At 40.1% G+C, this 26,227-nt stretch overlaps 1 long non-coding RNA gene and 1 pseudogene across 1 annotated transcript in view; both read left to right on the forward strand.

Annotated features, from left to right (window-relative positions):
* LOC140628206 (uncharacterized) overlaps positions 1-26,227 on the forward strand; it is a 129,534-nt gene that overhangs the window by 85,704 nt on the left and 17,603 nt on the right. The window contains exon 3 of the long non-coding RNA XR_012026560.1: positions 25,324-25,378. This is a non-coding gene — a long non-coding RNA (uncharacterized lncRNA). The remainder of the gene's footprint in view (positions 1-25,323; positions 25,379-26,227) is intronic.
* Positions 2,172-3,107, forward strand: LOC140628331 (sulfotransferase 6B1 pseudogene; annotated as a pseudogene).

Genomic DNA, 26,227 nt, shown 5'->3' on the forward strand with positions numbered 1-26,227 from the left:
TGAGATATTGAAGTCTTCAACTATTATTGTTGAATTGTCTAATTCTCCTTTCACTCGTGTCAGTTTTTGCTTAATGTATTTGGGGCTCTGCTGTAGTTGCATGTATGTTAATACTTGGTATATGTTCTTGGTGTACTGACCTTTTTTAAATCAATATATAATGTCCTTCTTACTGTCTAGTAATTATTTTTGTCTTGGTGTCTGCTTTGTCTGATTTTAGTGGAGTCACTCCAGCTTTCTTATGGTTGCTAATTGCATGATATATATTTTTCCATCTTTTGACTTTTAACCTATTTGTATCTTTGAATCTAAAGTATGACTCTTGGGATTCCTGGGTGGCGCAGCAGTTTAGCGCCTGCCTTTGGCCCAGGGCATGATCCTGGAGACCCGGGATCAAATCCCACATCGGGCTTCCGGTGCATGGAGCCTGCTTCTCCCTCTGCCTGTGTCTCTGCCCCTCTCTCTCTCTCTCTCTGTGTGACTATCATTAAAAAAAAAAAAGTATGACTCTTCTCATAGACAACACATAGTTGGATCTTGTTTTCTCTTGTCCAGTCTTATATTCTCTGCCTCTTGATTGGATTGGTTAATCCATTCACTTTATTTTTTTAAGTAAGCCCCAATGTGGGGCTCAGACTTGTGACCCTGAGATCAAGAGTCATCTGCTGTACCAATTGAGCCACCCAGATAGCCCCTAATCTATTCACTTTAATTTTATTATTGGTATAGTTGGATTTACATTGCTATCTCTCTTTTTTTTGTTTTCTTTTTTCAAGATTTTATTTATTTATTCATGAGACACACAGAGAGAGCAACATAAAGAAGTATTCCTACCTATATTGCTATATTCCCTCTTCCCCATTTTGTGCTATTATTGTTATACATGTTACATTTTTGTATGTTGCAAACCCAAATATACAATGTTATAGCTATTACTGCAAATGATTTTACATCTAGAAGATAAGCTGATGAAAGAAGACGCCAAGTATATATTTAGAGTTTATTGTGTTTGCTTTTTTATTTGCCATTTATAGTTGTCTTCATTTTTTCCTGTGGATTTGAGTAACCATTTGGTACCATTTCTTTAAACCAATACAACTTGCTTTCCCCGCCCCCCACCTCTTTTGTGCTCTTGTTGGCAAATATGTTACATTTTTAGAGGTTATAGGCACAATGATACAATTATACACACATTGCTTCAAATACTTACTTTTTAAATTAAGAGGAGAAAGGAGATAAAATATAGATTTGTACAGGCTTTTATAGTTACATAATTACCTTTACTGGTGCTCTTTGCTTGTTCATGTAGATTCCAGTTACCATCTGGGGCCACTTGCTTTCACCCCAAAGAATTCTCTTTAATATTTATGGTAAAGTGGGCAGCCCCAGTGGCTCAGCGGTTTAGTGCCACCTTCAGCCCAGGGCGTGATCCTGGAGACCCAGGATCTAGTCCCACATTGGGCTCCCTGCATGGAGCCTGCTTCTCCCTCTGCCTGTGTCTCTGCCTCTCTCTCTCTCTCTCTCTCTCTCTGTCTCTCATAAATAAATAAATAAAATCTTTTAAAAAAATATTTCTGGGAAAGTAAATAAATAAATATTTTTTTCTTTCTTCTTCTTTTTTTTTTTCTGGTAAAGTGAGCTTATTAGGGGCACCTGGCTGGCTCGATCAGTAGAGCATATGATTCTTGATCTCGGGGTCATGAATTTCAGCCCCAGGTAGAGTGTAGAGATTACTAAAAAAAAAAAAAAAAGAAAGAAAGAAACTTAAAAAAAATCATTAAAATAAAAAGGATCGCCTGGCTGGCTCACTTGGTGGAGTATGTGACTCCTGATCTTGGTGTTGTGAGTTTAAGCCCCACATTGTGTGTAGAAATTACTTAAAAATAAAATCTTAAAAAAATTTTTAAAAATCTTTAAAAATTTTTATGAATTTATAAATAAAGTGGGCCTGCTAGACTAAATCTTGGGTCATGTTAAAACAGATGAAAATTTTTCTGACCAAATGGAAGTAAGCTAGAAATTAATTCCAGATAGATAATGTCAACAGTGCAAACTTCCAAGGTCTTAGAAATTCAGCAACAGATTTCTGTTTAATCCATGGGTCAAGCAGAAACCCAATGGTAAATTAGGAAATATTTTGGACAGAACAGGTTCATCAGTGGGCAGCCAGCATGGCCAATAAGTCCAAATTTATTGACTATATTGATGAAGCTTTGGAAAAATCAAAAGAAACTGCACTTTCTCGCTTGTTTTTCATTTATCATGGGATTCCATACCCAATCACCATGTGCACCTCAGAAACTTTCAATGCCTTGGACACCTTTGAAGCCAGAAGTGATGACATAGTACTTGCATCTTATCCAAAGTGTTCAAATTGGATTCTCCACATCATTAGTGAATTAATATTTGCTGAATATAAAAAAAGTATGAATATCCAGAATTCCCAATTCTTGAATGTGAGGACCCAGAAAAATACCAGAGAATGAAACAGTTCCCATCGCCAAGGATTTTGACAACTCAACTCCATTATGACAAATTACCTGGGTCCATCTTCAAGAATAAAGCTAAGATATTGGTGATATTTCAAAACCCTAAAGATACATTTAGGGTAAAAATACATTTTTTCATTTTCACAGTGATATCCCTGATATTCCAAGCTGTGGCTCTTGGGGTGAATTCAGACAGTTCATGAAAGGACAAGTTTCTTGGGGAAGCTACATTGATTCCACCATTAATTGGAACATCTTGATGATGAAAATATTAAGTTCCTATTATATGAAGACCTGAAAAAGAACCTGGCTGCTGGAATACAACAAATTGCTGAGTTCTTTGGATTCTCTTTAACTGGGGAGCAGATTCAAACCATCACAGCCCAGACTACCTTCCAAGCAATGCGAGCAAAGTCCCAGGGAACGCATGGTTTATTATTGGTGCTGTTGGCCCTTTTTTATTCCACAAAGGTGAAGTTGGCGATTGGAAAATTTTGGTCAGTGAAACTCAGAACCAGAAAATGGATGCAAAATTCAAAGAGTGCTTAATAGGCATTTCCCTAGGAGCAAACCTGAAGTACCAATCCTATTGCCAAGCTTGATTCTGGCCATTCAGTAGGCGTGGGTATTTCATTTTTCTGAATAATTATTAAGTATAAATAACAAAATATGTTGATGAAATAATAATGATAATTCAGTAACATTTATATATAAATAATGTGAATTTAATAATAATGACATTTAAAAAAGAAAATATTTGGAATGAGTTGAAATGATAATACAATATGTCAAAAATCTGTGGAATGTAGCTAACATGGTGCTAAAAGAAAAATGCCTGTTCAAGTATTTTACCCACTTTTCTAGAATTTTCTGCCTTTTTCTTAATTGTAGGAATTTCTTATATATATATATTTAAAAGATTTATTTATTTATTCATGACAGACACAGAGAGGGAGAGAGAGAGAGAGAGAGGGAGTCAGAGACACTTCAGAGAGAGAAGCAGGCTCCATGCAGGGAGCCCGACGTGGGATTCGATCCTGGGTCTCCAGGATCACACCCTGGGCTGAAGGCGGTGCTAAACCGCTGGGCAATCAGGGCTGCCCCGAATTTCTTATATATTTTGGATAAAAGTAATCCCTTTGTCAGTTATAGAATATATAACTATTGTTTCCTTCTCTGTGCCTTGCTTTTTAGTGTTTTAATACTGTCTCTCCACAAACAGAATTTCTTAAATGTAATGTAGTCCAGTTAATCAATTTTTTCTTTTATGGTTTATGGTTTGTGCGTTTTGGTCTTTTTAAAGAAATCATTGCTTTTGTAAAAGTCATAAACATATTCTCCTTTGCTTTCTTGTGGGTCTTTTGTTGATCTATCATTCTTATTTAGATCCACAATACATCTTGGCTATTTTTTTTAAGATTTTTATTTATTTGACACAGAGAGAGTACAAGCAGGGAGAACAAGAGAGGGAGAAGCAGGCTCCCCACTGAGCAGGGAGCCTGATGTGGGGCTTGATCCCAGGGCCCTGAGATCAGGACCTGAGCCAAAGGCAGATGCTTAACTGACTGAGCCACCCAGGTGCCCCTATTTTGGATATTTTTGAACATTTGCATCTCTATATAAATATTATAATCAGTGTGTCAATTTCCTAATGGAAAAATACAACCTATTGGGATCTTGATTGCTATTGCATTGAGTTTACACATCAATTTGGAGAGCATTGATATCTTTATCATATTGAGTCTAGTAATCCATAATGATGGTATATTTTTCTATTTTTATGTCCTTTTTTTTGTAGTTTTATGTAGTTTCCAGTATAAAGCTCTTGGGCATCTTTATTTGGATTTATTCCTAATCAATTGATGTTATTTGAAACTATTATAAATGTCACCTTAAAAAATTGATTTCCTATTTATTTGATGCTGGTTTATAGAAGTACACTTGATTTTTTTACATATGCCTATCCAGCAGCTTGCTAAATTTGCTTATTAATTCTAACAGATGTTCTGTAAGTTCTTTTGGAATTTTTTTTTTTTTTGCAAAACCATGTTGTAAATAATGATGGTTTTATTCCTTCCTTTCCTGCCATATTGCTTTTTCCTGTGTTATTGCACTGGATTCCAAGTTTGATATTGAATAGAAATGATGATAACAGAATTTTTTTTCTCTCATTCCTGATCTCAGGGGGAAATTTTTCTTTTCTTTTTTTTTAAATATTTTATTTATTTATTCATGAGAAACACAGAGAGAGAGGCAGAGACATAGGCAGAGAGAGAAGCAGACTCCTCACAGGGAGCCTGATGTGGGGACTCGATCCCAGGACCCCGGGATCATGACCTGAACCAAAGGCAGGTGCTCAACAACTGAGCTACCCAGGTTCCCCAATATTTAATTTTTTATAGATGTCCTTCATAAGATTAAGAAAGTTCCTTCATATTATTAATTTGCCACAAACATTTTTCCTAATTATGAATGAATATTATATATATGCCTTTTTTTTCAGACAAATGGGGAGAACATTTATTTCCAACCCACTCCCTGGACCTCTGTCAGAGGCACTGTAGGTAGAAGGCAGAGCAAGCCCTTCTCAAGCATTCCAGAACCCAGCGGAGACCTCACACCTGTCACTCTTCATGGCACACCAGAGAGAATGGCTAGCAGGACAGGCAGACCCATTTCTGTGGATTCAAGTCATGGGGGAACAGTTGAACAGTTACAGAGCTTGTCAGAGAAGACACAGACACCCTAGACTGTCATATCTGGAGAATGGCTTGCTTGGGAGGTCTTCAAGCCTTTCTTTAGGGTCAGAGACCACAGCTGGAGCTAGGGGTAGGGCCCAGATCAGTGAGTGCCCCTGGGGGTGGTAGCCTCGCTCGCTACCTACACTGCAGGCACATGGGGGTGCCCCATCAAGGGATCTAGGCCAGTGTCCACTGAGACTGGCACCTAGCTGTCCTCAGTCTGCAGGAAGCATAGCTTGGTAAGCTGGTGCAGGTCTGCACCTGCCACTTGACAATCTCAGCGCAGCTGACAGCCTTCCCCCAGCCCGGGCAGAATCTGAGGACAGCAGGTGCCATGTGCAGCCCCACCGCACGCCAGAACCCGAGAGCAACACGGCCCCGGCAGGCCGCGAATTTGGCTGCCATCTTGGACCTGCATCTCCAGGACATCAGGAGCTACCTGGGGCATTGGAGAAGGTGCTGGGGACTCCACAGAGCCGGCTCCGACCGTGCTCCATTCTGCTTGCTGCCGTGTTTGAATCCCTCTGCCCACGGCAGAGATGTGTCAGATGAATGCTGGGCAGTGTGCCCCAGGCCATCCCTCAACCCTGGCTCTTCACAACCTTGCCCTGCTCCTCATCCCAGACTTCCCAGGAACAGGACCATTTCCCCTCGCTTCCAGCTTCTCAGGACAGGTGCCATGGTTGCCTCACTGTGGGAAGGGGTGGTGAGGCATAAACCCCCATTTTTTTCTGGACAGAGCCATAACCCTCCCCAACCCTGTAGTCCCTGAGACAGGACCAAATCCCTCAAACACAGGGCTCTTTGGGATAGAGCCAAGCAACCTCATCCCAGGATCCATAGGACTGGGATCAAGTTTCCCTCCTCTTGGGCACCCTGGGACAATACCTGTACCCTTGGCCCAGACTTCAAAGATTGAGACTGAGAGCTCCTCATCCCAAACTCTCCAAGGCAGGGACCAGGCCACCTCACCTCAGAGCCTCCTATGCTCCAAGCTCCTTGAGACAGAGCCAAGAGTTCTCAACCAAATGCTCCTCAAAGACAGAACTGACCCTTTCCTGCACTCCAGGATCCGTAAGACAGGGCCGGGTAGCCCTCACCCTGAGATTCCCTGTGTCCATCGCCCCCACCCAGGTCACTCAGAAACTCAAGAGTAGAGACTTGTCACAGAGGGCTGCTTGGGCTCTTGGTGTTGAGTATACTGCCCAGTTAGCCTTGGTGGTTCTCCATCGCCAGTCGGCTTCCGAAGTCCAGCTGGTCATAGGCATCTCCTGCCCCCTGCTGGTTCAGGCTCTCATCACCACAGCCATGCACACCTCAAGCTTGATCTGGAGCCAGGATGGTGCATCTGAATGTTATACAAGTGTTAGATTTTTATTTATTTTTAAAAATTATTTATTTATTTATTTATTTATTTATTTATTTATTTATTTATTTATTTATGAGAGAGAGAGAACAAGCAGGGGGAGCAGCAGGCAGAGGGAGAGGGAGAAGCAGGCTCCCCTATGAGCAGGGCATCCCATACGAGGCTCAAGCCCAGGACGTTAGGATCATGCGGAAGGCAGATGCTTAACCAGCTGAGCCACCCAGGCGCCCTTGAATGTTACATTTTTAAAGATTTTTTCTGCATCTATCAAGATGATGATGATAAGACTTTTTTCTCTATTTATATGGCAACTATATTTATTGATTTTAGAATATTAGCCTTTACATTCCTAGAAAAAAAGTAATTTGTTTCTGACATACTATTCTTTGTATATAGTTCTTGATTCATTTGCTAATACTATATTTAGGAATTTCACATTTGTGCTCACAAGAAAGGGTTTCCGGCAATTTTCCTTTCTTATAATCCTTATTAGGTTTTGGTAACAAGATTCTTTTGGCCTCAAAAAAGGAATTTAGAGATGTTTCGATATTTTCCTATTCTCTGAAAGTGTTTGTGAAGATGAGTTCTTTTCTTTTTTTTTTTTTTTTCCTAAGATTCAGCCATCTGGGTCTTGGAGTTGTCTTTGGGAAGATGCTTCATAAGGTGCTTCAATTACTATAATAGATCACAGATTCTTTGAACTATGTTCTGTTTATTCTTTTTAAAAATTTTTTTGTTTATTCATGAGAGACACAGAGAGAGGCAGAGACATAAGCAGAGGGAGAAGCAGGCTCCCTGCTAGGAGCCTGATGTGGGACTTGATCCCGGAACCTCAGGATCACGACCCGAGCCAAAGACAGATGCTCAACCACTGAGCCATGCAGGCGTCTCTGTTCTGTTTATTCTTGTGTCACATCAGTAAGTTGTGTTTCTTTAGCAATTTATCGTTTCACACAAGTTGTGAGGTTTCTGGGCTTAAAGTGTTATTCCTTGTATTCTGATATTATTTTTTGTTATCGTTGCTTACCTTCTAGGCAGTTGAGAATTTCAGGGTCATCGCTGTGTTATGGATGTCCACCTTACTTTCACTGTAGTGAGAGAACACTTGGAATGCTTTGAATAATTTGAAATTTGTTGAGGCTTCCTTTATTAGTATATGGTCAATTTTGGTGTTACATTTGCATTTGAAAAGAATACGTATTCTGTTATTGGGTAGAGAGTTTTATGTAACGTAATATAGACACATATGTATATATACAAAATATATATATCGACATAATCTACCTATCGGATACCTAGATATATAGAATTTACTCATTGTGTAATTTAGATCTTCTGTCTTACTGATCTTTTGTCTCCTTATTCTATCAGCTCTTGAAAGACGTGTGTTCAAACTTCTTACCATGGTTGTGGATTTGTCCCTTTTAGTTTTATCAATTTTTGATTTATATTGGTTGTGGATGCATATAGCTATACAATTTGTTATATTTTTCCTAGCCAATTGATTCCTTTATTATTATGAAATATTCTTCTCTACCTCTAGTCAAGCTTTGTTTGGTATTAGTACAGCTATGTCAGCTTTCTTGTGCTTAGTGTTTGCAAGATACATTTTTTAACCATTCTTTTACTTTTTTTGGTAAAATTTTAAGTAATCACCACACCCAATGTGGGGCTTGAACCCAAGATCAAGAGTTGCTCCACCAACTGAGACAGCCAAGCACCCTCACCATTCTTTTGCTTTCAACTAATTTTTTTAAAAGTTTTATTTATTTATTTGAGGAAAGAGAGAAAGAGTAGAGGGAGAGGGAGAGAATCCTCAAGCAGACTCCATGCTGAGTGCTGGGGCTCGATCCCAGGACTCAGAGATCATGACCTGAGCCAAAACCAAGTCAGCCACTTAACCAATTGGGCCATCCAGGTGCCCCTACTTTCAACTTATATTTAAGGTATGTCCTTGATGGGACGCCTGGATGGCTCAGTGGTTGAGTGTCTGCCTTCAGCTCAGGTCATGATCCCAGGGTGCTGGGATTGAGTCCCACATCAGGCTCCCCACAGGGAACCTGCTTTTCCCTCTACCTATGTCTCTACCTCTTTCTCTGTGTCTCTCATGAATAAATAAATAATATATTTTAAAAAAGATATGTCCTTGATAAGCTGTATGTAGTTGGGTTTTGTTTTTATCCAGTAGGACAACTGTGATCTTCTGACTGGTATATTTAGTCCATTCACTTTTTAAAAACAGCTTTATTTTTTTAAGAGATTTTATTTATTTATTCATGAGAGACACAGAAAGAGAGGCAGAGACACAGGCAGAGGGAGAAGCAGGCTCCATGCAGGGAGCCCGATGTGGGACTCGATCCCAGGTCTCCAGGACCACATCCTGGGCTGAAGGTGGCACCAAACCGCTGAGCCACCCGGGCTGCCCTAAAAACAGCTTTATTAAGTTGTAATTCATAGACCACATGAGTCACCCATTTAAAGTATAACAATTCCGTGGCTTTTATTTCCATAGTCACAGAATTGTGCAGTCATCACCACAATTAATTTTAGAACATTTTCATCACCAGCCCATTCACTTTTAATGAAATTAGAAATATATTTGGGGTTTTAATGGCCAATGGTTTTTTTTCCTATTTGATTTACTTCTTTTACGTTCCTTTCTAGAAGTTTGTTTTTTTTAAAATAATATATATGTATATATATATGTATATATATATATAAATGCACACACACAAAGTATATATATATATATATATTCTTTTTAAAAAATATTTTATTTTGGGGATCCCTGGGTGGCTCAGTGGTTTAGCCCCTGCCTTCGGCCCAGGACGTGGTCCTGGAGTCCCGGGATTGGGTCCCACATCAGGCTGCCTGCATGGAGCCTGCTTCTCCCTCTGCCTGTGTCTCTGCCTCTCTCTCTCATTCTCTCTGTGTGTCTCTCATGAATAAATAAAATCTTTTTTAAAAAAATAAAAGATTTTATTTTTAAGTAATCTCTACACCCTATGTGGGGCTTGAATTTACATCCCTGAGATCGAGAGTCATATACTTTACCTACTGAGCCAGCCAGGTGCCCCTAATTCTTTCTCTATGTATTTTAAATGCTACTAAGTATTATTACTATTGTTTTCTACATTCAAATCAATCTGGTTTTTTTTAATAATTTTATTTTTTATTGGTGTTCAATTTACCAACATACAGAATAACATCCAGTGCTCATCCTGTCAAGTGCCCCCCCCAGTGCCCGTCACCCATTCACCCCCACCCCCCGCCCTTCTCCCCTTCCACCACCCCTAGTTCGTTTCCCAGAGTTAGGAGTCTTTATGTTCTGTCTCCCTTTCTGATATTTCCCACATATTTCTTCTCCCTTCCCTTCTATTCCCTTTCACTATTATTTATATTCCCCAAATGAATGAGAATACAATGTCCTTCTCCGATTGACTTACTTCACTCAGCATAATACCCTCCAGTTCCATCCACGTCGAAGCAAATGGTGGGTATTTGTCATTTCTAATGGCTGAGTAATATTCCATTGTATACATAAACCACATCTTCTTTATCCATTCATCTTTCGATGGACACCGAGGCTCCTTCCACAGTTTGGCTATTGTGGACATTGCTGCTAGAAACGTCGGGGTGCAGGTGTCCTGGCATTTCATTGCATCTGTATCCTTGGGGTAAATCCCGAACAGTGCAATTGCTGGGTTGTAGGGCAGGTCTATTTTTAACTCTTTGAGGAACCTCCACACAGTTTTCCAGAGTGGCTGCATCAGTTCACATTCCCACCAACAGTGTAAGAGGGTTCCCTTTTCTCCACAGCCTCTACAACATTTGTGGTTTCCTGCCTTGTTAATTTTCCCCATTCTCACTGGTGTGAGGTGGTATCTCATTGTGGTTTTGATTTGTATTTCCCTGATGGCAAGTGATGCAGGGCATTTTCTCATGTTCATGTTGGCCACGTCTATGTCTTCCTCAAATCAATCTGTTTTTACCTATATATTTAGTTGTCCTTTGCTCTTCACTCTTTCCTGCCTTTTTAAAGTATCTATCTGGGATTATTTCCCTTTTGCCTAAAGAATTCCCTTTAGTGCAGGCTTGCTGACTATAAATTCGCTCAGATTTGGTTTGCCTGACATACCTATGGCACCTTCCTTTCTTAAGGATATTTTCATTGGTTATGGAGTTCTACTTTTACAGTCGTTTTCTTTCACACTATAATAATGCCATTCCATTGTGTACTAGCTTCTATTGTTTCCACTGAGAAGTCAGGAATTTTTTTAATGCAATGCTTTATTTGCAAAATGTATAATTAAAATGACATGGTGTTTACACTTTTTCGTGCACCACTACTTTGGAACTGACACTTTTCCTTCAAAATGTGTAATTACATAGAAATACACTCAACATTTAAAATTTCTATTTTTTAAAAGTAAAATGCAGCACATTGTTTTGGCATATTGTAGCAATCTCTTTCACTTATAAAAATTTGAATTTACAAACTCATTTTTTCAAGTTCTTCAAAATGAAACTCTTCAAGTATATATCTCTAAATGTACTACTTTGTGTGTGTGCTATTCATTTTTCACTTAGGTGTCTTCTTTTTTTAAGATTTTATTTATTTATTCATGAGACAGAGAGAGAGAGAGAGAGAGAGAGAGAGAAAGGCAGAGACACAAGCAGAGGGAGAAGCAGGCTCCATGCAGGGAGACTGATGTGGGACTTGATCCCTGGTCTCCAGGATCAGGCCCTGGGCTGAAGGTGGCGCTAAACTGCTGAGCCACCCGGGCTGCCCCTAGGTGTCTGCTTCTGACCTCAGACTTCATTCTCAACTTTCCACATTACAACTCATCCAGTCACTCAGGACTCAACTTTGAAATCCTCTGGATTCTTTCCCTTCATCTATTTTTATTTTTTAGTTAATTAGTTTATTTGAGAGAGAGAGAGAGACAGCAAGTGTGGGGAGGGTTGGAAGGAGAGGGAGAAAGAAAGTTTAGCAGACTCCTCACTGAGCTGGGAGCCCAATGTGGGGCTCAATCTCACAATCCTGAGATAATGACTTGAGAAAAAAACCAAGAGTTGGATGCTTAACTGACTATACCACCCAGGGGTGCCTTTATTTTTATTTATTTATTATTTATTTTTTAAAAAGATTTTATTTATTTGAGAGATAATGAGTGAGAGAGAGAGAGAGAGCACAAGTGGAAGGAGGGAGAGGGAGAAGCCAACTCCCCATTGAGCTGAGAGCCCTACACCGGACTCCATCCCAGAACCCTGGGATCATGATCTGAGCTGAAGCAGACACTTAAATGACTGAGCCACCCAGGTACCCTTATTTTTATTTTTATTTATTTTTTTAAAGATTTTACTTATTTATTCATGAGAGACATAGGCAGACGGAGAAGCAAGCTCCTTGCGGGGAGCCTGACATGGGACTCGATCCCAGGACTCCGGGATCATGACCTGAGCCAAAGACAGATGCGCAACCACTGAGCCACCCAGGTGCCCCTATTTTTATTTTTTTAAGATTTATTTAAAAAATCTCTACACCCAGAATGGAGCTTGAACTGATAATGCTGAGATCAAGAGTCCCATGCTCCTCCAACTGAGCCAGCCAGGTGACCCCATCTACTTTTTTTATATTATATCAAAGAATAAAGGAAGCAGGCAACAGAATTGGATCAGAAGAGATGCTTATATTTCAAATATTTGTCTTGGAATATATAGACTAGGACTACATAATAAGGCAAACTTGAGGTAAGATGTGAATGTAAGTTCATATTTCTAATAATCTTCTTGATAATTAGAAAGACCTTTGCCTGACTTTTTCTTGTATCTGATTAGAGTGTCTCATTCTTCACCATGAAATAGAGATGAAGAGGTGCTTATCCTGGGAGAATGAGAAACATCTGCTCTGCCATTTTCTTTCTTTGTGCTGGTATTATTAGCATTCACTTCAACTCATGGATTTTTTACAAAGATCTTCTAAAGCCATTATCCATTATATTGGAGTTGGTTTAGCTGAAATTAGATACTATTTTGCATTGTACATTTACGTACATTTACAATCTTAAAAGCCAGGGAATGTGGGAGAACACCCCTGGCAAGCCTTATGCTTTGTGGAATGCTGTTTCTTATCCAGAAATCCTCCAGGCCTTGTATGTGACCATCTGATATATGGATCCAGGGAAGGTGCTGATTTCAATTTGCATATTAAACATTAGTGAAGTTGATTTTTAAAAATTTCTTTGTCGGGCACCTGGGTGGCTCAGTTGGTTAAGCATCTGCCTTCAGCTCAGGTCATGATCCTAGCTCAGGTCCTGGGATTGAGCCCTGCATCTGGCTCCCTGCTCAAGGGGGGAGTCTGCTTCTCCCTCTGCCCCTCCCCCTGCTCATGCTCTCTCTCTCTCTCTCTCTCTCAAATAAATAAACTAAATCTTTAAAAAATAAAATAAAAATTTCCTTGGTTTAAAAAAACTATAGATAGAAGTTCTAATCTTTTCTTACGGCACCCAATGGAGCCTCTGGCATATCTCCCCTGGGGTATATATGCCCCATTTGGGGGATCAGTACCATCCACTGTGCTGGATGGATGACCCATAAATAGGGTAGAAGAAACTCACCACAGTAGCCTCCTTCCTATCACAACTCTAAAGTTCTCAGTGCAGAGAAGAGGGCAGAGATATCAAGAGATAAGGCTACCTCCTACTCTGTGCTCTAGATCCAAGTTGGGCACTCTTCTCCGCCCTGAGATAAGAGACCTTTTAATGAAATCAGAGCCTGAAGCTTAGAAATCAGCCACATGATTGGGTCTTAATTACTAATATGAAACTGTGTTAGTTGTTGCAGGGAACTGGAAACTTGGGGATTGGACTGAGCACCTATGTCACTGAGACAGGTGAAAAGTGGCAAAGTGAAGTTGATTGGAATAGAATGGTAATCACATTTTAAAAAAATTAAATAGGGCAGCGGGGAGGGGGGGCGGGGGGACTCAGCGGTTTAGCGCCGCCTTCGGCCCAGGTCGTGGTCCTGGAGACCCGGAATCAAGTATCACGTCGGGCTCCCTGCATGGAGCCTGCTTCTCTCTCTCTCTCTCTCTCTCTCTCTGTGTCTCATGAATAAATAAATGAAATTTTAAAAAATGCTTTAAAAAATCAAATCATAGGGAAACATCATATTTCAAGACTTCAGAGGCATCCAGTTGTGCGTAAGGACACACGGCAGAGTGAAGAAACCGCAGAGAAAACTAGGCCTGGCGATGGGGGTGGGGGCATGGGAGGGGTGGGAGGCAAGGAAGCAGTATCACTGTGCCGCGTAAAGTAACTTCATTGAACAGGCTTGCTAAGAGCCACGGTGACCTTGTAGAGGTCAGTGCTGAGGGTTATCTACACCCAGCACACAACTTCAAAGTCAGAGGCATATTGGTTTGGATCTGGGCTCTGCCATTTCCACATTAAGTACATTCCTTAAGGGCCCTTGGGTGTCTCAGTTGGTTAAGCATCTTACTGATGATTTCAGCTGGGGTCATGATCTCAGGATTGTGGGAACCAAGCCCCACCTCCAGCTCCCCACTCAACAGGGTGTCTGCTTCTCTCTCCCTTTCCTGCTGCCCCAACCCCGTGTGTTCTCTCTCTGTCTCAAATAAATAAGTCTTTTTAAAAAGTATGTTGCTTATCCTCCTTAAACCTAATTTCCCCAACTGTAAAATGGGCACCACGGTAAGTACAGGTTTTATAGGGTTGCTATTAAGGGTGAATGAAGGTAAACTGGCACATAGTAAATGCTCCAATAAGTGGTAGGTAAAGTCCTCATCACTATTACATCATCCAATTTATCATCAGATGGTTGCAGTTGCTTCTCCTTCTGCTAAAAGTGAAACATTTGGTAAACTATTTGCTCTGTTGAAACTATTCTATCTGAAAAGAAGATAGGAGGCCGCTTTTCACAGAACTTCTATATCATAATGGTTACTGGGCTAAAAGCGTTGTTCATGGAATTGCCCACCAGCCCCACAAAATGGATACTGTCTGCATTTTGCAGATGAGAAACATCACTGAGGTTTAAAGACATTAACAAACTAGTCCAAGGTCACACAGCTTTTTAGAGGCAGGACGCTGCTATTTCCACTAGACCACACTGCCTCCCACCGAGTATGGATCTCATTCTGGAGAACCTGCTGATAATACTGAAGTGCCAATAACACTGAAAAAAAGGCGATTGGGGTGACAGTAACTTGGAGTTATAACAAAAGGAACCAAAGGCATACTCATAAGTGTATCCTTGATTTTAGGGAAGTAGATTTCAAAATGTTTGGGGAAGTCATTTCTAAGGCTTATCTTGCTTTCTTTGAAGGTGATTTGTCTTTTTCCCTCTGGTTGCTTTTAACACTTTGCCTTTAATCTTCAGGCAATTTTACTATGACATGTCTGTATGTGGGTGTTTTTTTTGTGTGTGTGTGTGTGTATGAGTAGCCTCTAGATAGAATTTCTTCGATCTCTTTGTTAACATCTTCACTAGGTTTTGGAAAAAGCTCATCTCATCCATAGTCTCTTCAAATATTACTTCTGCCCCATTTGTTCTCTCTCCTCTCTTTCTGGGACTTAAATTACATATATATTAGACATTTTCAATGTGTCCCACATGTCTGTGTTCTTTTCTTTATTTTTTATTCTTTTTTTTTTTCTTCTCTGTACTACAGTTTAGGTGCATGTATTTATCACTTCATGGATTTTGTCTTCTTTCGGGTCTATTTGGTTGTTAAATGCTTGTATTTAGTTCTTTACTTCAGATATTAGTTTTCAGTTCTAGAATTTCCATCTGATTCTTTTTTTCTGACTTTATTGATATAATTGACATATTGTGTAGGTTTAAGTATGCCATGTGATTAATTTGATACAGGTATATATTACAACATGTTTACCATAACAAGGTTACTTAACACATCTACTACTTCACATAATTACCATTTTGTTATTGTTGTAGTTATGGTGAGAACATTCAAGATTTACTCTTATACCAACTCTCAAGGCTCAATACAATATGGTTAACTATCATCATCATGCTATACATTACATCCCCGGAAGTTATTTATCTTATAACTGAAAGTTTGTACTTTTTCACCAATGTATCCCCATTTCCCCATACCACCCCCTCAGCCCCTGGTAACCATCAGTCTACTCTCTGTTTAAATGGCTTTGATGTTTTTAGAGTCCACATAGAAGTGAGATGTATTAGTATTTGTCTTTCTCTGTATGACTTCTTTTTTTTTAAGATTTTATTTATTTATTCATGACAGTACAGAGAGAGAGAGAGAGGCGGAGACACAGGCAGAGGGAGAAGCAGGCTCCATACAGGGAGCCTGGTGTGGGACTCGATCCCGGGACTCCAGGATCGCGCCCTGGCCGAAGGCAGGCGCTAAACAGCTGAGCCAAGGATCCCCTGTATGACTTCTTTTACTTAGCATAATACCCTTAAAATCCAGCCCTGTTGTTGCAAATGGCAGGATTTCCTTTTTTTCCCCCGACCCTATTTCCTTATTTTTAAAAGAGATTTATTTATTTATTTGAGAGAAAGAGAGAGGAGGAAAATGTGTGAGTGAGGGGAGGGGCAGGGGAGAAGGAGAAGCAGACTCCCTGCTGAATGCAGAGCCAGAGGTGGGCTGGATCCCAGGACCTTGAGATCATGACCTGAGCCAAAACCAATAGTCAGATGTTCATTCAACTGAGCCACCCAGGCACCGCGATTTCCTTCCTTTTTTAATGGCTGAGTAATACTCCATTGTGTTTGTGAATGTGTGTATGCATATATTTCTTCATTCATTCAACCAGCAATGAACACCTAGGTTGTTTCCATGTCTTGGCCATTGTAAATAATGCTGCAGTGAACAGGGGAGTGCAGACGACAGCTCTTGGAGATAGTGATTTTGTGTCCTTCAGATACCTACACCAAAGCAGAACTTTTGGCTCATATGATAGTTTTGTTTTTACTTTTTTTGAGAAACTGCCGTAGTATTTTCCATAATGGCATGTACATGGTCATGGAAGTCTGTGTTGGCAGAAGGGCTGGGGGTAGGTAGGTACACACTGCAGGGGTCAGACCTGTGTGTGAGCACTGCACTGGGGACCAGTTGCAGGGGACTAAGTAGCAGCCCTACACTCACACAGCTGCAGCTCCAGAGGACCCAGTTATCCAGAGTTCTGATGGTGTTGTGGGGGTGGTGGTGGTGGTGGTGGTGGAGGGAGCAGGGATGACTGAGGAGCTGGCAGTCTGCAATCACAAAAACCCGTGGGCAAAAAAGTGAGGGGCTTCTGGGTGGCTCAGGCTGTTAAGCCTCTAACTTTTGATTTCAGCTCTTGTCATGATCTCAGGGTCCTGGGATTGAGCCCTGAGTCAGGCTTGCTGCTCAGCAGGGAGTCTGCTTCTCACCCTCTGCCTGGGCCCCTCCCTCACTCATGCTCTCTCTCTCTCGCAAATTAATTAATTTACTAAAAAGGCTCAGATGTATGTGCCACACTTTGCTTATCCATTCATCTGTTGATGGACATTAGCGTTGTTTCCAACTTTTGGCTATTGTGAATAATCTGCTATGGAATGAGCTGGTTGTTTAAACAATTTGATGAATTGGCAGCTGATTGAATTATTGTGCTCAAAAGGTGCTGAGAAATGAAATTATGGCACTTGTAAAGGAAGTTTCTAGTGGTTTGCCATAGGGCTATTTCTGCACCCTTCCCCCGTTCATCAGACTTTTCAAGAAAATAGAGCATGATCAATTCATTTGTGTTTCATTAGATGTGAATGTGGAGGACTGGTAAGTCTGTTAGACAGCAAGACCAGAACTCAAAGACATCTGGATAAGTTTGACTGAATCAGGAAAGATGAAACTTCACAGGTGTAAAATATAAGGTTGTATGGGGCACCTGGATGGCTCAGTGGTTGAGTGTCTGCCTGTGGCTCAGGTCATGATCCCAGGTCCTGGGGTCAAGTCCCACATTGGGCTCCCCACAGAGAGCCTGCTTCTTCCTCTGCATATGTCTCTGCCTCTCTCTGTTTGTCTCTCATAAATAAATAAATAAAATCTTTAAGAAAATATATATAAAGTCATATACTTGAGTTTGGACAACCAACTACATGAATACAGGTTGAGAATGCTATCACTTTTTTTAGATTGTACTTATTTATTTATTTTAGAGGGAGAGAGAGAGTGAGAGCAAGTGTGGGGAGGAGCAGAGGGAGAGGAACAAGCAGACTCTGCACTGAGCATGGAGCCAGAAGTGTGGCTCGATCCCATTGCTGTGAGATCATGACCTGAAATCAAGAGTAGGACACTCAACCAACTGAGCCACCGAGGCTCCTCGTGGTATCACTTTATTTTTCTTTTAAGTAATCTGTACACCCAACTTGGGGCTTAATCTCAACAACTCCAAGATCAAGCAGACGTTCCATCAACTGAGTCAGCCAGGCACCCCAAAATGCTGTAACTTTAAAAGAGTGAGCTTGGGGCACCTGGATGTCTCAGTTGGTTAAGTGTCTGCTTTTGGCTCAGGACATGATCCTGGGGTCCTGGGATGGAGCCCCACATGGGGCTGTCTGCTCAGTGGGGAGTCTGCCTCTCCCTATCCCTCTGTGTCTGCTCTCTTTTTTTCTCTCTCTTGCTCTCAAATAAAAATAAATAAATAAATAAGTTTAATGTAAAGCCAATAATATTAATTTCCCCCCTTCCACCCAACATTCAGTTGATGCAGGACCACATTAATGGAAATATAATGTCTAAGAAGTAGATGATAGTCATACTTTACTCTCTGCTGTACGTAAGGCATTAGTGTTCATTTGTAAGCAACACTTAAAAATATTTTCATTTGAGTACAGTTGACACACTCTGAATAACACTTTTAAGAATGCATATGAGTGTAATATGAGCTTGAGTGTCACACTGCCCTACTTCACATTCCAGTTTTGTTCCTTTTTTAAAATTTTTTATTTATTTATGATAGTCACACAGAGAGAGAGAGGCAGAGACATAGGCAGAGGGAGAAGCAGGCTCCATGCACCGGGAGCCTGACGTGGGATTTGATCCCGGGTCTCCAGGATTGCGCCCTGGGCCAAAGGCAGGCGCTAAACTGCTGCGCCACTCAGGGATCCCAGTTTTGTTCCTTTTGACTGTAACTTAAACACTCGATGTCTCAGTTTTCTCAATTGTAAAATAGGAATAATAATAAGGTTATTGTGAAGATCAAATGAAGTATCACGTAGTAAGCACTCCAGAAATATTAATTTTTAAAATGATGTAGTAAAAAACAGTATATTCAAAGACGAGCAACCACTTGTTCATTCATCCCATGAATGTTTGTTTATTAAGTGCCTCCACTATCATAGGAAGAAGACAACACTTGAAAAACCTAGAGAAGTTCAGCCTTGAGAAGACATAACATGGGTGGCATGAAAGCTGTGGTTTTTTTTTTTTTTTAAGATTTCATTTTTTAAAGTTATCTCTACACCCAATGTGAGGCTTGAACTTACAACCCGAGATCAAGAGTCACATGTTCTACTGACTGAGCCAGCCAGGCACACTTTGAAAGCTATTTTCAAATATGTGTAAGACTGCTATGTGGATGAGGATTCAGACTTTTTCTGAATGGCCTCATGGAGCAGAACAGGACCAAATGAGTGGAAGCTATAGATTTTGGATTAATGTAAGTAGAATGGAGTTGGCCACCTTCTGAGACAGGGGGTTGTCATTCCAAGTATCCAAGCATTTGTCAAGTATTGGAAAGAAGATCCTACCACCACATGGGTGATTTGAGTAGATGACCTTTAATGCTCCTTAATCTAGAACTGAAAAGTCTATGAAAAAATGCTATAGAAAAATGCTTTTCTCTTTCTTACCTGTGGATTGTAGAGACCTGTGTATATCCCTGCTTACAATTTCTTCATCAAACCTCATTTGGACCTAAACAGAAGTCTATATCCAGACTTCCTTGAATATAGAGGCTAAGGGAAGTCTAATGAACTTTTTAAAAAAGATATTTTATTTATTTGAGAGAGAGAGTAAGTGGGGGTGGGGAGGTGGGTGAGGAACAGAGGGGAAAGGAGAGAAGCAGACTCCCAGCTGAGCGGGGAGCAGGATCTGCCGATACCATGACCTGAGCCAAAATCAAGAGCCAGACGCTTAACCAACTGAGCCACCCAGGCGCCCCAAGTGTGGTGAACTTTTAAAGAAATTTTTGAAATGTTCCTAAGTGCTTCTTAAAAGGAGTAAGTTTTTTTGGGGGGAAAAAAGATGTCAACTTAAAATTTCAGCCACAGATTCGGGAGTGGCATCTGAGGACCACTAAGGTTTGGTAGAGTTTTCTGAACAGTTGAGAGCGAAAACCAAAGCTTCCCATTTTTATAGACTAGTGCTTAGGAATTGGTAAGACTGGAACTGCTGTCAGGAGAAAACTTGAATCAGGAAAGTTTGACTTAGTGTTTCAAGCATGCTCTTTTGTTTATCATCTGAATGAAAATGTAAAGCAGAATGAGCCTAAACAGAAAGTTTCACAGAAAAATGTGTCGTACTTTGTTTTTCATTCCTTCCTAAAAGAATAAGAATGCTCCTGGAGAGCAAAGAGAATGTTAAGTGAATTAATAAATTGTAAACTAGACTATGTCATTTAGAGGGGACAGTGAGACTTTATCCATCAAATTACATAAGTAACCAGGCAATTTCCATGAATCTATGACATGGATTAGTCTCACATACAGAAAGACAGAGGCTAATAAGTACATTTGAAAATTTTACAACTGATTGTCTTGGCCCTTTGAGGTAGTGTCTTACAAAACACAGAAAACTTGGAAATGTAAGCCCACAGTATGGGCTTTCAGCCTACTTCTGGATTATATGCTAGTGGATGGTATCAATATTTCTTGGAAGCAGAAAGTGTATTCTAATTTGGCTAAACTCATTTTTATGGGTAAGTAAATTTATTTCTAACTGATTAACAAAAAACAGGAACACATTTTGTTTGCAGGATTTTATTCCCTCACACTAATCATTTTCTTACCACAAGATAATTCCTTTTCAACAGGGTGGCCAGGGAAAGGTTAAGTAAAGGACACATACCATAGCAGGTAGCAAAAACACTACAGTTCGTGAACTAAATTGATATGTCTCATAAATCTATCTTTGGATAGCTACAGAGAATAGTATTGGCATTTAGTGAGGTAACAGAATCACAGCTTACAAAACCAAGTCAAAATACACTAGAACCATTTTCCCCTTCTGTCTTTGAGGTTTGTGCCACAAAATATATTATACCATCTGATATACTTGTATAGCGCTTCACTGTTTACAAAAGTGTGTTCACACTCTTTCTCACTTGATCCTCATAACAAGCTTATGAATAGACAATATTATCCAGATCTCACAGATGAGGAAACTAATATTTAAAGAATTTAAATGATTTGCCCAAGGTGTTACAGTGAGAAAAGGCCGTTCTAGGACTCAAACACAGGATGGCTGACTCCAAGTTACTTCCTTTATCTCCTGAAGGAGACATTGGGCCTGGTAGTGACAACTTTTTGCTCCATTAGTAACCAAACCTTTCTTTTTTTTAAGCTTTTATTTATTTATTCGTGAAAGACACACAGAGAGAGGCAGAGACACAGGCAGAGAGAAAAGCAGGCTCCCTGCCAGGAGCCCGATGTGGGACTCGATCCCTGATCCCAGGATCATGCCCTGGGCCAAAGGCAGACGCTCAACCGCTGAGCCACCCAGGCGTCCCAGTAACCAAACCATTTTGATTAAAAGTCCCAAATACAGAAAATTTCTTATGATGAATTCCTCTCCAATTGAAAGAATTACAGCAAGTGTTACAATTTTTAAATATTTTGACATTTTTATCATAACTTCCCAGATTGTATCCATCTGTCACAGGCGAACAGATAAATTATATGATTGTCCAATATCTGAATTAGGCATTACGGCCTATTTTTTTTAAAGATTTTTATTTATTTATTCATGAGAGACTTACACAGAGAGAGAGGCAGGCTCTATGCAGGGAGCCCGTTGCGGGACTCGATCCTGGGTCTCTAGGATCAGGCCCTGGGCTGAAGACAGTGCTAAACCGCTGAGCCACCCGGGCTCCCCTAAAAAGATTTTATTTATTTGCGAGAGAGCAAGAGAGAGAGTGAGCAGGAGCAGGGTGAAAGGGAGAGGGAGAAGCAGGCTCCTTGCTGAGCAGGGAGCCCAATGCGGGGCTCCATCCCAGGACCCTGAGACCATGATCTGAGCCGAAGGCAGATGCTTAACCACCTGAGACACTCTAGTGCTCAAAGCTTATTTATTTTCTTACTTGTGGAAGAAGCAACATATCATAAATTCATGACTTGTGTCACTCCATAATAATAATCCCATGCAACAGCACTGGTATCAATTAGATACTGAGTATATAAAGTATGCTGGGCCCTCTATATACATTTCCTCATAGAATCCTCTGTGAGGTATGTGTATACTTGTCCCTCTGAGTGACATAACTATTACTCTCATTTGACAATGAGTTTTGCACATCCTAACCAGCATTTGCTAACCAGGTATCCAAGGTTTTGAGAGAGGAACTAGATTGAGACGACACAGCTAATAAGTGAAAAAGCTGGGATTGAAACACAAACTATCTGACTTCCAAACTCATTCTATTAACCACTGCTTCTAAAATAAAAGGAGTATAAAACCACATAAGTGGTTTCAAAAATGAAAGGAGATAAAAAAAAGTAAATACAAAACAAACAAAAAAACCCCAAAAAACCAAAGAATAAAAGCAAGAACACTTAGGCAAATTGCTGGCTCGTTTGAAAACTTTAGGGATCACTTTCTAATCGGTTTTACAGAACACTCTCTTTGTTTCTATCTTTCTCTCTCTCTCTCTCTCTCCATATAAATAATACTTTAGAATGTATCTGTGCATGTTTATAATTTATATAGATATACATCTATATTTACTACCTTGTTGGGACACCTGGGTGGCTCAGCGGTTGAGCATCTGCCTTCAGCCCAGGGCGTGATCCTGGAGTCTTAGGATCAAGTCCTGCATCGGACTCCCTGCATGGAGCCTGTTTCTCCCTCGCCCTGTGTCTTTGCCTCTCTCTCTCTGTGTCTCATGAATAAATAAAATCTTTTAAAAAATAATACTTTGTAGTGCACATTCTCGTTTTTTTTTTCTCTTCATGTTGGAGAAATTGTGAATACATGCTGCTAATTCCAATTCCAGTCCAAATCAACAAGATACTTCATGCTTTCACCCGTTTTGTAACTTTATCCCCTTCCTTCCAGTGAGAGGCCTGGTTTCCAACAACAGAACTCATTGACTCCAATACACATAAAACAGTTTCAGAGTTCCTGCACTCATACTACTACATAAAACAAACTTACTTAAAAGGGTTGAAGATTTGCATGCAGTTTTGTTTATGCCTTGTCCAAGGCTATATAGACCAAGCACCATATTCCAAAGTTACTGGGCTTAGTTGTTTTTAATGTGGTTATGTTATTCATTTGAAATGTACACATTTGGGGACGCCTGGGTGGCTCGGGGGTTGAGCGTCTGCCTTTGGCTCAGGGGATAATCCCAGGATCCAGGATCGAGTCCCACATTGGGCTCCCTGTGAGGAGCCTGCTTCTCCCTCTGCCTCTGTCTCTGACTCTCTTTCTGTGTGTCTCTCATGAATAAATAAATCTTTTAAAAAAAGAAATTTGTTTTTTACACATTTGTTTCTTATTTTATTGTTTGGGGTTCCTCCTCCCATCCTGTTGATTAAATTTTATCTTTGAAAATGTGCATGATTTCAGAAGTCCAAACTGCAAAGATGTATACTCTGAGAAGTGTGACTTCCTGCCCTATCTCTTTCAACCTTTTCTCTCCTTCCTGAAAAAGAATCATAGGCATTACCATGGTTGTGGCCTTCCAGAACTTTTTCCATAAAAAGTCTTCTTAGGGAGTCCAATAATGAAAAAAAAGTGTTCAGAAACACTACACGCATCTGTTCACCATCTCTATATTTTCATCATTTTGGGAATGTTAAATAAATTGAATCTTACAGTAGGTAACCTTTTGAGATTGAATTCCTTTCACTCTATAACGTCCTTGAGATCCATCCAAGTCGTGCATACAAAAAGTTCTTTCCTTTAAATTGCTGAGTAGTATTCCATGCCATGGATAAACCATAGTTTGAATACACCACTCACCCATTGAAGATTTACTGGGTTGTTTCCAGCTTTTAGATATTATGAATTAAAAAAAGATATATAGTGAATAAAGCCTTTCTACACATTCTCATACAGGTTTTTTGTGTGAACATAGATTTTCATTTCTCTGGGATAAATTCTAGGAGTACAATTGCGGGTACACAAGTGTATATTTGATTTTATAAAGGACTGACATGCTATTTTCCAGAATGTCTGTACAATTTTAGATTCTCACCAGCAATGTTTGAGAGATCTAGTTTTTGTACATCCTAACCAGCATTTGCTATCATCAGTATTTTTCATTTTAGCCATTCTGAGAGACATAATATCTCATTATAGTTTCAATTTGCATTTCTCTAATGATGTTGAATACCTTTTCATGTGCTTATTTGCTTATTTGGAGTTTTTAGCACATAGATCTTATACAAGTTTTGTTACAATTATACTTAATAAGTTCATTGTATTTGATGATTGTAAATAGTATTGTGCTTTTAATTCTGGTTCTTATTGGTTCATTGCTAGTATATAAAAACACAATTGATATTTGTATGTTTCTTATGTTGTCCAGTGACCTTTGACCTAGCTGAATTCACTTTTTCTCAGTGCTTTCTGGTAAACTCCTGGGATTGTATACTTAGACAATATAACACCTGCAGATAGGAATAGTTTTATTTCCTCATATCTAATCTGTATGTCTTGTATTTATTTTTCTTGTCTTTCCAGTACTATGATGAATAAGGGTGGGGAGAGAACAAAGGGGACAAGGGGAAAACCATTCAGTATTTTACCATTAAGCATGTTAGCTGTAGGGTTTTTTTTTAATAACAGTAGTTTATCTGATTTTTTTTTTTATTAAGTTGGCTTCAAGCCTAGCATGGAGCCCAATTCAGGGCTTGAACTCACGACCCTGACATCAAGACCTGAGATCAAGGGTTGAATGCTTAACTGACTGAGCCACCCAGGTGCCCTGAGCCGTAGGGTTTTTTGTTGATGATTTTTATCAAGTTGAGGAGAGTTCACCTCCACTCTTAGTTGGGTGAGAGCTTTCATCATGAATATCATGGACTGAATGCTTGTGTCCCTCCATAATTCATATGCTGAGGTCCTAATCCCCAATGTGATGGTGTTTGGAAGTGGGATCTTTGGCTAGTCATTAGAGTTAGATCAAATGATTAGAGTGGGGCCCTCATGATGGGATTAACACCTTTATAAAAGAGGAAGGACTTGAAATCTTTCTCTCCACCATGTGAGGATACAGTGATACTACTTCTTGAAAGCCAGGAAGAAGTTCCTCACTAGGAACCGAATCTTCTGGCACCTGGATCTTGGAATTTCCAGCCTCATGAATTGTGAGAAATAAATTTCTGTTGTTTAAGGTACCCAACTTATGGTATTTTGTTATAGCAGCCTAAGCTAAAACATGAATGAGTTTCGAATTTTGTCAAATGCCTTTTCTGAATCAGTTGATATAATGATGTTTTTTTTTTCTCTTTTGCTGTTGCTGAAATAACTTTCTAGGCCCCAGATGGAGCCGCCTCTGTCAGCGATGCCACAGCAGCAAACTGAAACTCAGGTAACTTTGGCATCCCTATAAATACTCCGCTTGATCAGAATTGCAACCTGGTCAGGGAATCCTCAAATGCCAAGCTAGCTCTGGGTCTTTCTCACCCCCAACAAGGTTGACTATGTGACCCCAGCCAATCAGATATTTTCTATTTTGTCTCTTCCTTATTCTTTATCCTGTATGAGCCTCTTGCCTTCCACCTCATTTTGTAGTTCTCTGAAAGGAGGCGGCCCACTTCATAAAGGATGAAATAAACTTGGTTTGTATCACCTAAATTGTATTACCTACGACCCAGCAATTGCACTGTTGGGGATTTACCCCAAAGATACAAATGCAATGAAACGCCGGGACACCTGCACCCCGATGTTTCTAGCAGCAATGGCCACTATAGCCAAACTGTGGAAGGAGCCTCGGTGTCCAACGAAAGATGAATGGATAAAGAAGATGTGGTTTATCTAACCTTTTTTAAAAAAAGATTTTATTTATTTATTCATGAGAGACACAGAAAGAGAGGCAGAGACATAGGCAGAGAGAAGCAGGCTCCTTGAGAGAAGCCTGATGGGGAACTCAATCTCAGGACCCTGGGATCATGCCCTGAGCTGAAGGCAGATGCTCCACCACTGAGCCATCCAGGTGTTCGAATCTTTTTTTTTTTTTACACTGTTAACATGGCGCATTATATTTTGCATGATGAACCAGTCTTGAATTCCTGGAATGAAATCCACTTGGTTGTGGCATCTAATGCTATTCACATATTGCTAGATTCAACTTGTTAATATTCAGTTGAGAATTTAATGTCTAAGTTCATGCAAACTACAGACTCATCTGTAGTTTTCTTTGTTTGTACTGTCTTTGCCT

This window comes from Canis lupus, chromosome X, assembly GCF_048164855.1.
Source record: "Canis lupus baileyi chromosome X, mCanLup2.hap1, whole genome shotgun sequence".
NCBI lineage: Eukaryota > Metazoa > Chordata > Mammalia > Carnivora > Canidae > Canis > Canis lupus.